This window comes from Thalassophryne amazonica, chromosome 3, assembly GCF_902500255.1.
Source record: "Thalassophryne amazonica chromosome 3, fThaAma1.1, whole genome shotgun sequence".
In the NCBI taxonomy this organism is placed as follows: Eukaryota; Metazoa; Chordata; class Actinopteri; order Batrachoidiformes; family Batrachoididae; genus Thalassophryne; species Thalassophryne amazonica.
This window is the reverse complement of record NC_047105.1, coordinates 8,155,286-8,170,267: the sequence shown is the minus strand read 5'-3', so window position 1 is coordinate 8,170,267 and position 14,982 is coordinate 8,155,286.

Below are 14,982 nucleotides of genomic sequence, written 5' to 3'. Positions count from 1 at the left end.
CACAGGTAACGCACGACAACAGTGGTAAAAAATAAAATAAAAATCCACTGAACAGGCTGTGGAGCAGCACAGGTAACGCACGACAACAGTGCTAAAAATAAAATAAAAATCCACTGGACAGGCTGTGGAGCAGCACAGGTAACGCACGACAACAGTGCTAAAATAAAATAAAAATCCACTGAACAGGCTGTGGAGTAGCACAGGTAACACACGACAACAGCGCTAAAATAAAATAAAAATCCACTGAACAGGCTGTGGAGCAGCACAGGTAACGCACGACAACAGCGCTAAAATAAAATAAAAATCCACTGAACAGGCTGTGGAGTAGCACAGGTAACGCACGACAACAGCGCTAAAATAAAATAAAAATCCACTGGACAGGCTGTGGAGTAGCACAGGTAACGCACGACAACAGCGCTAAAATAAAATAAAAATCCACTGAACAGGCTGTGGAGTAGCACAGGTAACACACGACAACAGCGCTAAAATAAAATAAAAATCCACTGAACAGGCTGTGGAGCAGCACAGGTAACACACGACAACAGTGCTAAAATAAAATAAAAATCCACTGGACAGGCTGTGGAGTAGCACAGGTAACACACGACAACAGCGCTAAAATAAAATAAAAATCCACTGAACAGGCTGTGGAGCAGCACAGGTAACGCACGACAACAGCGCTAAAATAAAATAAAAATCCACTGAACAGGCTGTGGAGCAGCACAGGTAACACACGACAACAGTGCTAAAAAATAAAATAAAAATCCACTGAACAGGCTGTGGAGCAGCACAGGTAACACACGACAACAGTGCTAAAAAATAAAATAAAAATCCACTAGGCAAGCTGTGGAGCAGCACGACAACAGTGCTAAAAAATAAAATAAAAATCCACTAGGCAAGCTGTGGAGCAGCACGACAACAGTGCTAAAAAATAAAACAAAAATAAAAACGAAAGCGTTAGCAAGCTAGTTAGCCTGCCAACGCTGATGAAGGCCAGCTGACAAAAGAGCTCCGTCGCGATGCTTCGACCGTTAGAGGTCTTCCTTAGGCGTTGGAGCACGGTGAAAAAGTAAAAAAAAGTAAAAAAGTAAAAAAGTCTTGAAAAAGACTGTTAATTCAAAGAACTCAAACAGCTCAGTTCAAACAGCTAACAGATACAGTAGAACACCGCTGTGCTCCGGAACAGGAAGTCAACATTATCACAAACCATTGAATCAAAACCCATAATCTCTACTTCAGGAGATGAAATAATACAACAGAGGATAATAAACCAGGAATTATTGGAATTAAAAGCAACTGAGTACACCGAACAGTATCAAAGAATTTCTTCAGCAGTTTACAAAACCCTTTAGTATAATAACAGTTTCAGAAACGTGGTTCAATGTGCAAAAAGGAATACAATTTGAGTTGGATGGTTATGATCTAAACTACATCAACAGAGTGAATAAAGGAGGTGGAGGTGTTGCTATATATGTGCGGAAAAATACTAAATTTAAGGTAATAGAAAGTATGACGTTAACAATAAAAGATGTGTTAGAATGTATATCAATAGAAATTTATAATGGAAACAAGAAAAACATTATTAGAAGTTGTTTATACTCGTATAGGGCGCCAGGCTCAAATATGGCTACATTTACAAACTGGGTGGACAGAATGTTTTCATCAATAAATAACAAAAAAATATTTATATGTGGAGATTTTAACATTGATTTAATAAACCCCAATAGACACACATCAACTGACGAATTTATAAACACAAGCTTATACCCAGTTATCACCAGGCCAAGCAGAATTACATTGAATAGTGCAACTCTAATAGATAACATCTTCACAAACAACATAGAAACTAAAAATATAAGTGGTTTATTGATTTGTGACATAACTGACCATCTTCCTGTGTTCACTCTGTATGACTCCAATTGTAATTTTCAGGTAAAACCCCAATACTCTGCATTTAAACGAGTAAGAACCCAAAAAGCAATAGATCACCTCAATAATGACTTAACAAAACAGGACTGGCGCACTGTGTACAGGGAGAATGATGTGGATTGTGCCTTCAATACATTTCTAGACATTTTCAATTCATTATATGAGATAAACTGTCCAATACGCCAAGATAACAAAAACAGTACTGTCGCCAAAAGTCCATGGTTATCAAAAGGTCTACAAAATGCTTGTAAAAAGAAGAATACATTATACAGACAATTTGTTAGACTAAGGACAAAAGAATCTGAACATAGATATAAATTATATAAAAACAAACTAACTAATATAATCAGAGCCAGCAAGAAATTATATTATACCAATCTATTAAATAATAATAAAAATGACACCAAGAGAATCTGGGAAATTCTTAACACTATAATCAAAAATAAGGTAAGAGGTAATTCTTATCTAAATTATTTTATTGTTAAGAACAAGGACATCTATAATATGTATAACATAGTTAATGGTTTTAATAACTTCTTTGTTAATATTGGACCTGACTTGGCAGCAAAAATTCCCGATGGTTGTAACAAGGAGCAGGAATCACTCATAAAAATCAATCCAAACACAATGTTTCTCTCCAGTGTTAGTGAAGCCAAAATAATAGATATTGTTAATAAATGTAAAAATAAAAAATCAACTGACTGTTATGACATAGATATGAAGCTAGTAAAAACAATAATCAAAAGCATATCAAAACCCCTGACTCGTATGTGTAACTTGTCATTTCAAACTGGGACATTCCCGATCAAAATGAAGATGGCAAAAGTTATTCCACTATACAAAAATAGAAATAAACATATCTTCACAAACTACAGACCGGTCTCTCTACTTCCACAATTTTCCAAAATTTTAGAAAAGCTTTTTAACAACAGGTTAGTGTTGGGAAAGTGTAAGTACACGGACCCACAACAGGGGGCGCAAATGAACGGACAATGGAATAGGTCAAATAACACACTTTACTGTTGTGAATATGCACAAGTACAACAGATTCCAATAATGGACAAAGTCAAATTCACACAGGTGTCGTGTGGGCAGGCTCGAACATAGGAGACGCCTCTCCACAGTAGAACCGGAACCACACGGTTTCCTCCGCCACCAGACCCCGGGAATACTGGAGCCGCCAAGTCCCGAATTCCCAGGTGGCCACTGCCTCCGCGTGTCGGACCTGGTACTGCTGGCGAGGAATAAAGAACAATTAAAGGAGGGCTCGTTCGCACCCAGGAATCCGAACGGCAGGTAAGCTGCCTCCACCTCTCGTTGGAAAGTTCTCTCAGAGTAATGCACAAAGTCACAAAGATCACTGTCAAACAGTTAGCTGAGTACGTTACCTTCTCGGTAGAAACGATATCTCGGCAAAGAGGTGGAGACGTCGTCCTGCTGATATACTCCTGCCATCAGATGATTGGTAACAGCTGTTGCAGGTGATGCGTGACAGCTGTCACCCTGGCTGCTCCTGTGAGGCGGCTGCGCCCTCTGGTGCCTGGAGCCCGCACTCCAGACAGGGCGCCCTCTGGTGGTGGGCCAGCAGTACCTCCTCTTCTGGCGGCCCACACAACAGTTAGGATCCTTTATAGAAAAATATAACATAATTAACAAATGTCAATATGGGTTTAGGTCTGGTAGGTCAACTTCACTTGCAATAATTGAAGCAATAGAAGAGATTACAAACACCTTAGATAGTAAAAACTATATAGTTGGAATATTCATTGATTTAAAGAAAGCGTTTGACACACTTAATCACTCAATTCTGCTCAATAAATTGGAAAGATATGGTATCAGGGGAGTGGCTTGGAACTGGATTCAAAGCTATTTAACGGAGAGACATCAGTTTGTGCAGATGGGTGCATTTAAATCTGTGTGTTTGGGCATCCCTTGTGGGGTCCCACAGGGATCCATACTGGGTCCACTTTTTTAATCTTTATATAAATGACATATTTAATGTGTCACAATTATTAAAATTATTATTATTTGCAGATGATACCAATATATTCTATTCCAGTGATAACTATAGCAAACTTATTAATGTGGTAAATAATGAATTAATTAAGCTGAAAACTTGGTTGAATATTAATAAATTATCCCTAAATATAAAAAAGTCTAAAGTCATGTTTTTTGGAAATCATAATGTCAATTCTAATTTACCAATAAATATAGACGGTGTCGAAATAGATAAAGTGTCAGAAGTCAAATTTTTAGGGATAACCATCGATAGTAAATTAAGCTGGAAGTCTCATATCAGCCACATACATAAAAAAGTTTCCAAGAATGTCTCTATTATGTACAAAGCAAAATATTTTCTGGATCATAATGCATTATATTTATTGTACTGTTCTTTAATCTCTCCTTACTTAACATATTGTATAGAAATCTGGGGTAACAATTACAAAGGTTTGCTACATCCCCTCTGTATACTCCAAAAGCGGGCAATAAGAATCATCTATAAGGTAGGATATCTTGATCACACAAATAGTCTATTTTTGCAATCCAAATTGTTGAAAATGCCAGATCTGGTTAATTTTCACACTGCACAATTATTATATAAAGCCAGTAAAAACTCATTACCCAGTAATATTCTGAGTCTCTTCACCCAGAGAGAAGGAAGCTATAACTTGAGGGGATGTGGTAACTTTAAAGTCAAGGCAGTGAGAACTACCAGGAAAAGTTTCTGTGTGTCCCTGTGTGGCATTAAGCTGTGGAATACGAGTAGTTTGGCACCTCAGCTCAAGCGATGTCCTAACATCCATCAATTCAAAAAAAGATACAAAGAAACGGTTCTGTTGAAATACATGAATGAGGAGAGAGGTGCATGATCGTCACGTCTTTTTAATTTATTTCTAGTTCATTTACCTTTGCTTTTTTGCCTTGTCAGCAATAGAAAGGGTCTCGCTAGGACACACAAACTTTTATAAAATACCTGGAATTATCCTGTACATCAATTTAATTATATATATCATAGCCATAATTGTAAACTATATTATAAAAAAAATGATAATAATGATAATAAAATCTTACTATATGTTTGTTAATATAATAGATGTTAACATATTTGCATAATACCTGTTATTGCTGGTGTCGTAACCATGGTCAAAAGTATTATTTTTATACATCATGATCCTGTAGTTGAAATGCTAGTCAAATAGAAGTATGGTGATGATGGTAATAACTTAGAGAGAGGGGGAAACATGTATATGTATGTATGTATATATGTATGCGTATATATATGTGTATGCGTGTGTGTATGTATGTATGTATATATATGTGTATGTGTGTATGTATATATGTGTAAGTATAATATGTATGTATATGTGGGTGTGTATGTATGTATATATACATACGTATATGTATATTTATGTTTACATTTATATAAATATGTACATATGTAAGTTTATTGATACATAAAAAGACTTTTCCTTTTCTTTCCTCCTTGTTTCCCCCTCTTACATCACTTACATCATTATCACCAGATCAGGGTCGGCAAGTGGGGGTCTGTTGCTCAAAGGTCTCCCCCTTCTGCCAGCAGACTCCAAAACCTTGTCTTTTAATGCAGAGCCTAGGACATTCAGCAAAGGGTGGACCTGTGTCACGGGGCGACCCGTCTCTGGCAGCAGGTTTACAAAATACTTTACATCTTTTAATGCACCACACACATGACAAATGGGGAAGGAGGGGAAGGGGAAAAAAAGAAAAAGAAAATAATAATAATAATAATAATAATGATGATAATGATAAATTAATAAAAAAGTTAAGGTAATTAAATTAATAAAATAAAATGAATGTAGCATAATTGTATATATGTATATGTATTATGTGTATACATGTGTGTATAGGTGATGTATGTGTGTATTTTGTGTATGTATGTTCGCATGTATGATGTGTGTGTGTATACGAGGTCTGTCCATAAAGTATAGGTCCTTTTTTTTTTTTTTCAAAAACTATATGGATTTTATTCATATGTTTTTACGTCAGACATGCTTGAACCCTCGTGTGCATGCGTGAGTTTTTCCACGCCTGTCGGTGACGTCATTCGCCTGTGAGCACTCCTTGTGGGAGGAGTCGTCCAGCCCCTCGTCGGAATTCCTTTGTCTGAGAAGTTGCTGAGAGACTGGCGCTTTGTTTGATCAAAATTTTTTCTAAACCTGTGAGACACATCGAAGTGGACAAGGTTCGAAAAATTAAGCTGGTTTTCGGTAAAAATTTTAACAGCTGATGAGTGATTTTGAGGTGATTCTGTCGCTTTAAGGACTTCCCACGGTGCGAGACGTCGCGCAGCGCTCTCAGCCGCTGTCGTCAGCCTGTTTCAAGCTGAAAACCTCCACATTTCAGGCTCTATTGATCCAGGACGTCGTGAGAGAACAGAGACGTTTCAGAAGAAGTCGGTTTCAGCATTTTATCCGGATATTCCACTGTTAAAGGAGATTTTTTTAATGAAAGACGTGCGGGCGGATTGCAGCGTCGGCTCGCAGCCGCCGCGACGCTCCGTCACAGGAAAAACACCTCTGTTGGAAGCCTTAAGGACAAGTTGGAACATCTCCAGCTGATAAACAATTTCTCATATACTCACTCCACTGAAAGCCATCAAAAGCCGCCTGGATTTTACAAATGGTTATCAACACGGAGGTGTTTTTCCTGTGCCGCCGCACCGCGTCGGCCGCTTTCATTAAAAAAATCTCCTTTAACAGTGGAATATCTGGATAAAATGCTGAAACCAACTTCTTCTGAAACTTCTCTGTTCTCTCACGACTTCCAGGATCAATAGAGCCTGAAATGTGGAGGTTTTCAGCTTGAAACAGGCTGATGATGGCGCCTGAGAGCGCTGCGCGATGTCTCGCACCGTGGGAAGTCCTTAAAGCGACAGTATCACCTCAAAATCTCTCATCAGCCGTTAAACTTTTTACCGAAAACCAGCTTAATTTTTCGAATCGTGTCCACTTCGATGTGTCTCACAGGTTTAGAAAAAATTTTGATCAAACAAAGCGCCAGTCTCTCAGCAACTTCTCAGACAAAGGAATTCCGACAAGGGGCTGGACGACTCCTCCCACAAGGAGTGCTCACAGGCGAATGACGTCACCGACAGGCATGGAAAAACTCACGCATGCGCACGAGGGTTCAAGCATGTCTGACGTAAAAACATATGAATGAAATCCATATAGTTTTTGAAAAAAAATAAAAAGGACCTATACTTTATGGACAGCCCTCGTATATATATATATATATATATATATATATATATATATATTGAGACAGAATTACCATCGACACACACAAGAATAGTCCTTTTAAATAGTCATTTTCTGAGTAAACGTGGGGAATTTATTGACATATGAAAATGGCTTAAGGAATGACACCAGCAATATCAATAGCAATTAAAAAAAAATGGTAATAATAATAGAAAAAAAAATTGATTGACAATAATTATTGTCATTATTACTGTCTATTATGGTGGGAATTGTTTTTATCATCATCATTATTATTATTATTATTATTATAGATACTCATCACTAATATATGATATCAATTACATAGTAATAAAAAAGGAATATTGGTCACACTCGGTAGTCGTAATAACGTATGGGTATTTGGGGGTGGGATTAAATAAGTTCGTCTTCATCCCACCTCTTTTCGGGTTAAGTGCGCGGGTATGTATGCGTGTATGTTTGTATCTCCTGTTCTTTTCAACCCAATGTGGGTAAATGTAGATGTCAAAGAAATGCTTATTTTGTAAAACTCAAAATAAATAATCAATCAGTCAATATGTATGTATATGTACGTGTATATGTGTGTGTGTATATATGTATATGCATATATGTAGTATGTATGTGTATATATGTATACATGTGTGTGTGTGTGTATGTATGTATATGTGTGCGTGTATACATATGTGTATATGTGTAGGGGTATGTATGTGTAGGTATAAATGTATGTATGTGTATATATATGTAGTGTATATTTATTTATGTGTTAGTGGGTATGTATATAGGTATATATGTGAGTGTGTATATGTGTTTGTATAAGTGTATATATGTATATAATGTGTGTGTATGTATGTACGTATACAGGTATATATGCACGGCCCAAGCAGAGGGTCACCTCCTAGAGCCTGGTCTGCTTGAGGTTTCTTCCTAAGAGGGAGTTTTTCCTCACCACAGTTGCCTAATGCTTGCTCTGGGGGTCGGCAGGGTTAATATAGAGTAACTTGGGCCAAGTTTGCTGTGATTTGGCGCTTTATACATAACATACTTATACATGAATTGAAATGTAATTGAATATTGAAGTATATGTCTGTGTTGATATGTAGTGTGTTGTGAATTTGTGTATATGTTGTTATGACTGTTATAATTGTTGGACTCATTCTAGCAGGGGTGGGCGTTGATAAGCTTTGCTTCTGCCCACACCCTTTCGGACTCACAGGCTTGTTTATATAACATTCATATTATTGGTATGTTTCTGTTCTTTCGGATTTGTGTGTGTGCCAAATAAATCCATTCATTCATTCATTCATTCATTCAATACAGTAATGTTGGCAGCCATCATCTCTGTTTGTGGGTGTGTAAAAATAAAAGCACCTGCTTGCAGCAGAATGCAGAATTGTCGGAGTAATAATAAAACAAAATAACAATAATACTGATAATAATAATAATTATTATAGTGTGTACATGATAACAAGAACCTAAACAATTTAGAAATGCATTAGGACAATAAATTAACATTTAAAAAATTGCATAGTTACAAGAAATAAAAAGGTTGAGTTCTTCTTCTAAAAATTGTTGAGGTACATGTTTCTAAAAACATTCTAGACTTGCACACCATTCCAACTCATTATAGAAACATTACATAATTTATTACTACACTTGAAAAAGGTCAGGTACCTATTTTATAAACACTACCCAATCTAGAGCCAGTAGATCCCCACATTAGTGACACGCTAATATATACAGTTTTGCTCAAAAGTTTACTTATCCTATTTTACTGTAAAGCACTTTGATCACCTTGCGTGTTGTAAAGGGCTGTATAACTAAACATTGATTGATTGGATTAATATCCTGGCAGAATCTTTAATATTTGTGGCCATTTTTCAGAGAATATGAATACACACCCTCATCTTCAACCGCTTATTCCAATTAAGGGTCATGGGGGGCTGGAGCCTATCCTAGCAATCATAGGGCATGAGGCGGGGTACACCATGGACAGGATGCCAGGGCCACATATAGACAAACAAACACATTCACACCCGCACGCACACCTACGGACAATTTAAAGTTTCCAATCTGCCTAACCTGCGTGTCTTTGGACGTGGGAGGAAGCTGGAGCACCCGGATGGAACCCACCTAAACACAGGCAGAACATGCAGACTAACATAGAAAGGCCACAGGTGGGAATCAAACCCATGACCTTCTTGCTGTGAGGCAACAGCGTTAACTGCTAAGCAGTGTGCTGCCGGAATATGAATAATAACACCAAAACAACCCCCACACCCTGTTCTTAATACCGTGTGTTGCCCCCTTTAACATCAATGGACGAGGCTCTGTGATAGTGAAGTTGCCACTGAATATGTCTTGGACTTTATGTACATCAATTATGAAGAAATACAAACAATATGCCACTCTATGGTAAATCTGTGTGGAGTAGACAGTTCTCAAAAACTAGGTGACTGTGCAAGAAGGAGAAGAGTGAGGAAAGCCACTAAGACACCCAGACAACCCAGAAGGTTATAGGCTTACGTGGCTGTGATTGGAGAAATTGTGCTCAGTGCAAGCTTTGCATATGAAGAGTTCATTTTATTTTTTCATTTTATTGATGAAAGCCTGTGTATTTCCAAATATGGTTTCCTTTAAATCTCCATTTTCAACTGCATTTTTCTCCATTTAAAAAAAAAAATACTTACTGGGTTTTGCATCTGATCTCTTCATATATAAAATGGAAGTTTTTCATCACACTGGAGAAATTCATTGCATCGGATCACCACAACTCAAATATTCAGAACAGTCAACATGTATGTGTTTGTTGCTGGTGTTTAGTTTGTCAGCCATGTTTTGCAAAAAGGAGGAAATTGGATGCTCACCATTCAAACATGGTGGTATCATGCAGTGAACAATTCCATCAGCTGACCATAACTGGAGAAGCAGTGTCCATTCACACATCACACAGACTGAGGCTACTTAAAGTGCTTTTATTTCCTATGATGACATTTGAAAACATACAGATATGTCTTTCCGACATTCCATAATTTGGTTTCCTTGAGTAATTCTGTTCTACATGAGTGATACATGAGTACAGTTCTTTTTTGTTTTTTTCCTTTTTTTGCTGGAAAACATGGCTTTTTGTTGAAAAATCAATCATGCAAGTTACAAAAAAGGCACAACGACTGACACACCTCTACCACAGGACAAAAACATGAAAGAAACGCAAGCATTAACTTTGACATTTCATGGAATTCAAAGGACAAATGGGACTTGATGTTCTGTTTAATGACTGTGTTGACACATAAATGCTACAACCATTGGCCACGACTAAAGAGGAATCATTAGCAAAGCTGCAAGGTCAGCTGTATTGTATTGCAAATGTTGTTCTGCACTGTTTGTGTCTATGCACTGCAGAGGGCATCCCATACACAGGAAGACAGAGATTTTGTTGCCTGCATTGCAGAAAAAAAAAAGTTTAATTCAACTACTTCATAAATAAAATCAGAGATTCTATTGGTTCTACTGCAAATACACAAATGACAGAAGTAGCTCATGAAATGACAATAAAATAGTGTTTGAAATTATTTCAAATAAATGCATGCATGAAAGAGTAAATTAAATAATTAAATAATTTGACAATGCCATAAAGTAGGTTCTTGGGATCAGATATTAATTTTAGTATATATACTTATATATTGCATTGTCAACAAAAGCAGTGGTTCCCAACCTTTTTTTTTCCTTGGAGTCACCACTATTTGTATCTGAGAAATGCTGCCCCCCCCCCCCCCCCCCCCCCGACTGTGTATATGCTTGCACCCACATCATAAGAACAATAAAATTATTCAATTTTAGATAAAAAATGATCTTTATCACACCTATAACTTTTAGAAGTTTTAATATAATTAAAATGATAATTACTCACTTAAAATTGTCATTAGTTAATTAAAATATGACTAGAATCCCCCCCCCCCCCCACCGCCAGTTAATCCAAACAAATTTTTTTAATTAGTTTTGATTGTCCAGTAGGTGAGTTACTATAACTCTATGTAACACATGCACTTCTAATTTTGATAACTTCAGAGCAAACAAAACCTTGCAGCCAGCCCCCTGTGATCTTTGGTGCCCCACAAAGGGGGAATTGGACCTCAGGTTTGGAATCAGGTAATTAAACAACAGTATGAACACGATTGCAATAAACAACATTCTACTGAATAAAGTAGCAGCAGGGGCGGTGGCCATGTGGTTAGGGCACTTGGTTTCAGTGTAGTTCCTGGTTCAAACCGCACCTGTTGCATCAAGAAAGGCATCCAGCGTAAAACTTGTGCCAATTCAACATGAAGATCCACCTCAGATTTGTTGTGGTGACCCCGAGTGCAAAACAAGGGAGTAGCTGAAGGGAATAAAGCAGAAATGAAAGTTTTTTTTTCAAAATGATCAGATTTCCTGGTTTGGAACGTACCACTGTTGAATGGATTTTTTTGAACTGACACTGTGTGCTTGACACTAACTGCGGATAGAGGTCAGTGCTGTTGACACAAACATTCAACCTACTAACGTAATGCTAACTCTTAGCACCTTCTGCAGTTAGCATGACTGACAATTACGTAGAATTTCAAATTATCCAAAGGGATAATGTCAGCGAAGCAATTTCCAGAATAAATAGCAAATCTAAAAATCTGATAATTTCTAGAAAACTGATCTATGTTAAAGGAAACCTGACATTAAAAAAATATCACAGTACATACAGCATTGATATCAGAGTAACACTAGCTCATTGCACTGTCTATTAAATAAATTCATTAAGTGAAATTTGGAATGAAAATGTTATTGATTGCGGCATGACGGTTTTTGATGGCATCACATGTTAATGTTTCAAATTACAACTAAACCAGTAACTGAATCTTGCCCGTCTTATTAAATACGTTCTTGTGTGCTTATAACTTACTGAAATGGAGACATGAGAAACTACAGAGTGTTGACCAGCATGATGACAATAGATGACTTAACTGAAGTTACACTGTTGTAATTTTACGTTTTTAGACTATGAAATCGCAGGGTTAGCAAGCTAACCAGTTTTGCTATCATTTTCTTGCTTTCACAGTCGTTCAGCAATGTTTGCAAAGCTAAATTAGTGAACGATACCACTCACACAGTTAGTGAACTAGATTCCACCAGTTCTAATCTAAAGTCTGTTATAAACAAAACAATAAAATGGGATGGAGGAGTAACGTTCGAGTCCATATTGTTAGCTACAAAAACACCGGATGCTACGCAGCACAGGGAAAGGAACTTGGGAGCACTTATAATCCTAGAGCTCAGGTGATCTGGCCCACATTGCTTTTGAAAGGCAGTGGCTGTCCATACATAGCCATATGTACATCGCGTCTCTCTAGTTGATCAATATAGGTCACGCAATTATGAGGCTATGTACTTGTACTTGTGCACTTATTTGCTATTGATCTGTAGATTCCTAAACTACATTACGGAAGCAGCTATGTATCCTTAACCATAACACTAACCATAACCACAGTCCTTAACCACAACCTTTAACCCTAACCATAACATGGCTGCGCTGTGTACAAATAAATGGAATTCTTAATACAACTACATACAGATAGCCACTTTTTTAAACAGAATACAAGGTATTAGATAATTTGCAATCTGAAATGTTACCACTTAAAGTATAGAGTAAGGGTGGTGGCCAAGTGGGTAGTGTACTTGTTTTCATTGTGGGATGTTCCCAGTTCAAACTCCACTTCTCCACATAATGCAGAGTTGTGTTTGGAAGGGCATCCGGTGTAAAACCTGTTCCAAATCAACACGCAAATCAGCTATGGCGACCCCGAGTGAGAATGAGAGACCAGCCGAAGCGACTTACTTTTTAACCACTTAAAGTATAGAACTGCTCTGTATCTACCCCAACTACACCACATTGATTAATTGTTTTTTGTTGTTGTTGTTGTTGTTGTTTGTTATGTACAGTAATTAATTCACTGGGAGTTTATTGATTTCTTACATGTCAAAAAGTCTCAATATGTGTTTGAGTTGCAATAATTAGTTACAGTTTAAATGCTATAACAAGAAAATGGGCTGCAAGTTGTGAGTTACCTAACTCTATCTACATTTATGGAAATAAAGACTTGACACCCATTTGGCAGGACTACATGAAGGAAACACTTACGGTTGCTACACTGAGATAGAAAACCAAGGAGCCAGCAAATATTCTCCTTTTTTGAAATATTTACAGTTTACTGGTCAAAAACCCAACACACAATGGAAAATAAGTGCAAGCAGGACATTAAATTACATGACTTGCAAGCCTGAGCACACTGTAATACTGATGTTAACACACGAAACACTTACAAATGATGACAAAATATGACTCAGTCATGCAGTACTACAGTAAAGTACTGGAAGTGGATTTTCACATGTGGTACAAAGCAACCCTGCTTGAATTCCAGGCATTAAAGGAGCCCATGAATATAACAATGAATATTCAGCGATACATTCAATCCCATTTGACAAAAATACATACACCTTGCAGTCAGTGCATACAGATTTTTCTTCTGTTTTATTATCAAAAATGGCACAGAACACAAACACACATACACAATATAATTGTAGATCCTTTTTAAAACATGCTTCTATTTACATGGTCTTGTAAACACATGCTGTAGCCTATCGACAAGTTTGAGCAATGCATAATGCGGAAGAGAGGCAAAAGTACTAATCAGTTTGCTGCTGTAGAATCACTGTTACATCTACGTGACAATAGACCAGAACTTCTGCACATCTTGCTAACGCAGCGTGTCTGCGACGAAGCTGAAACAACAACGTGTTACAGCACTTTGGCTTCAGCTTTACAAATTTCGTAGCTGATGAGAGCGATCCAAAGGACATGAGGTACCGTAGGGCATGATACATGCTCGATTTAGCAGCTTGGTTGGTTCCAGTGAATGATTTTGGATGTATGTATTATATTTAAGATGGGCAGAGATGAAAGTTTTGCATGAATTAGCAGCTTTCCGAGTGCGGAGCAGAGTGGTGTTTATACTGAACAGTGTTACTTTCACATAGCACATTTTGCAACTGAAAGGATGTGTTAAAGAATGGCTAGTGTTAGCACATGCAGTCATGTGTTAACAGTTAGCAGGCGCTTACTGTTTGCTGGTACGCCATTAGCAGTTAACAGCCACAGTTGGTGGTTGATGTTAACTGTGGTTAAAGCTAATGGCAAGTTGCTAAATCTAACTGCAGTTCACTCTATGAGGTATGCAGTTAGGATGACCGCGCAGGCTAATGCAAACCCGTTTTGTTTAATACAGTCCATCAGTCGTGTCATTGGCCAGTATAAATTGCTCTCACCTCCACACCTGGAAATCCGGGAATTCCCAGAAAACATTCATCACCGGATGTAGCACTTGCCATGTTCTATATACATTTTGACTCAAATTCACACCATTGAAAATTTTACATTTCAACTTTTAGTGACTTCTCAATAAAATTGTCTGACAGAAAGTCTTGCAATGTTACACCAGAATATATTTTGAAATACTGATGTTTGCATAAACACCAGTTTAAAGGATATCAAAGCAAATATTGTGACGGAGTGATTTGTAAAAACCAACAGCGGCTTTAAAAAGGCTGCAACTAATAGTCTGTTTTAGCTTAGATTAGCCTTTGAGCTAGCCATATCGGTCGCGTGCACTCACTCACTCACTCAGCTTCAGAACTTATCCGGGATCGAGTCGCGGTTCCGCATGCACAACAGATAAAATAATTGGAGTGACTGCACTGAACTGAACTGTATTCCAAT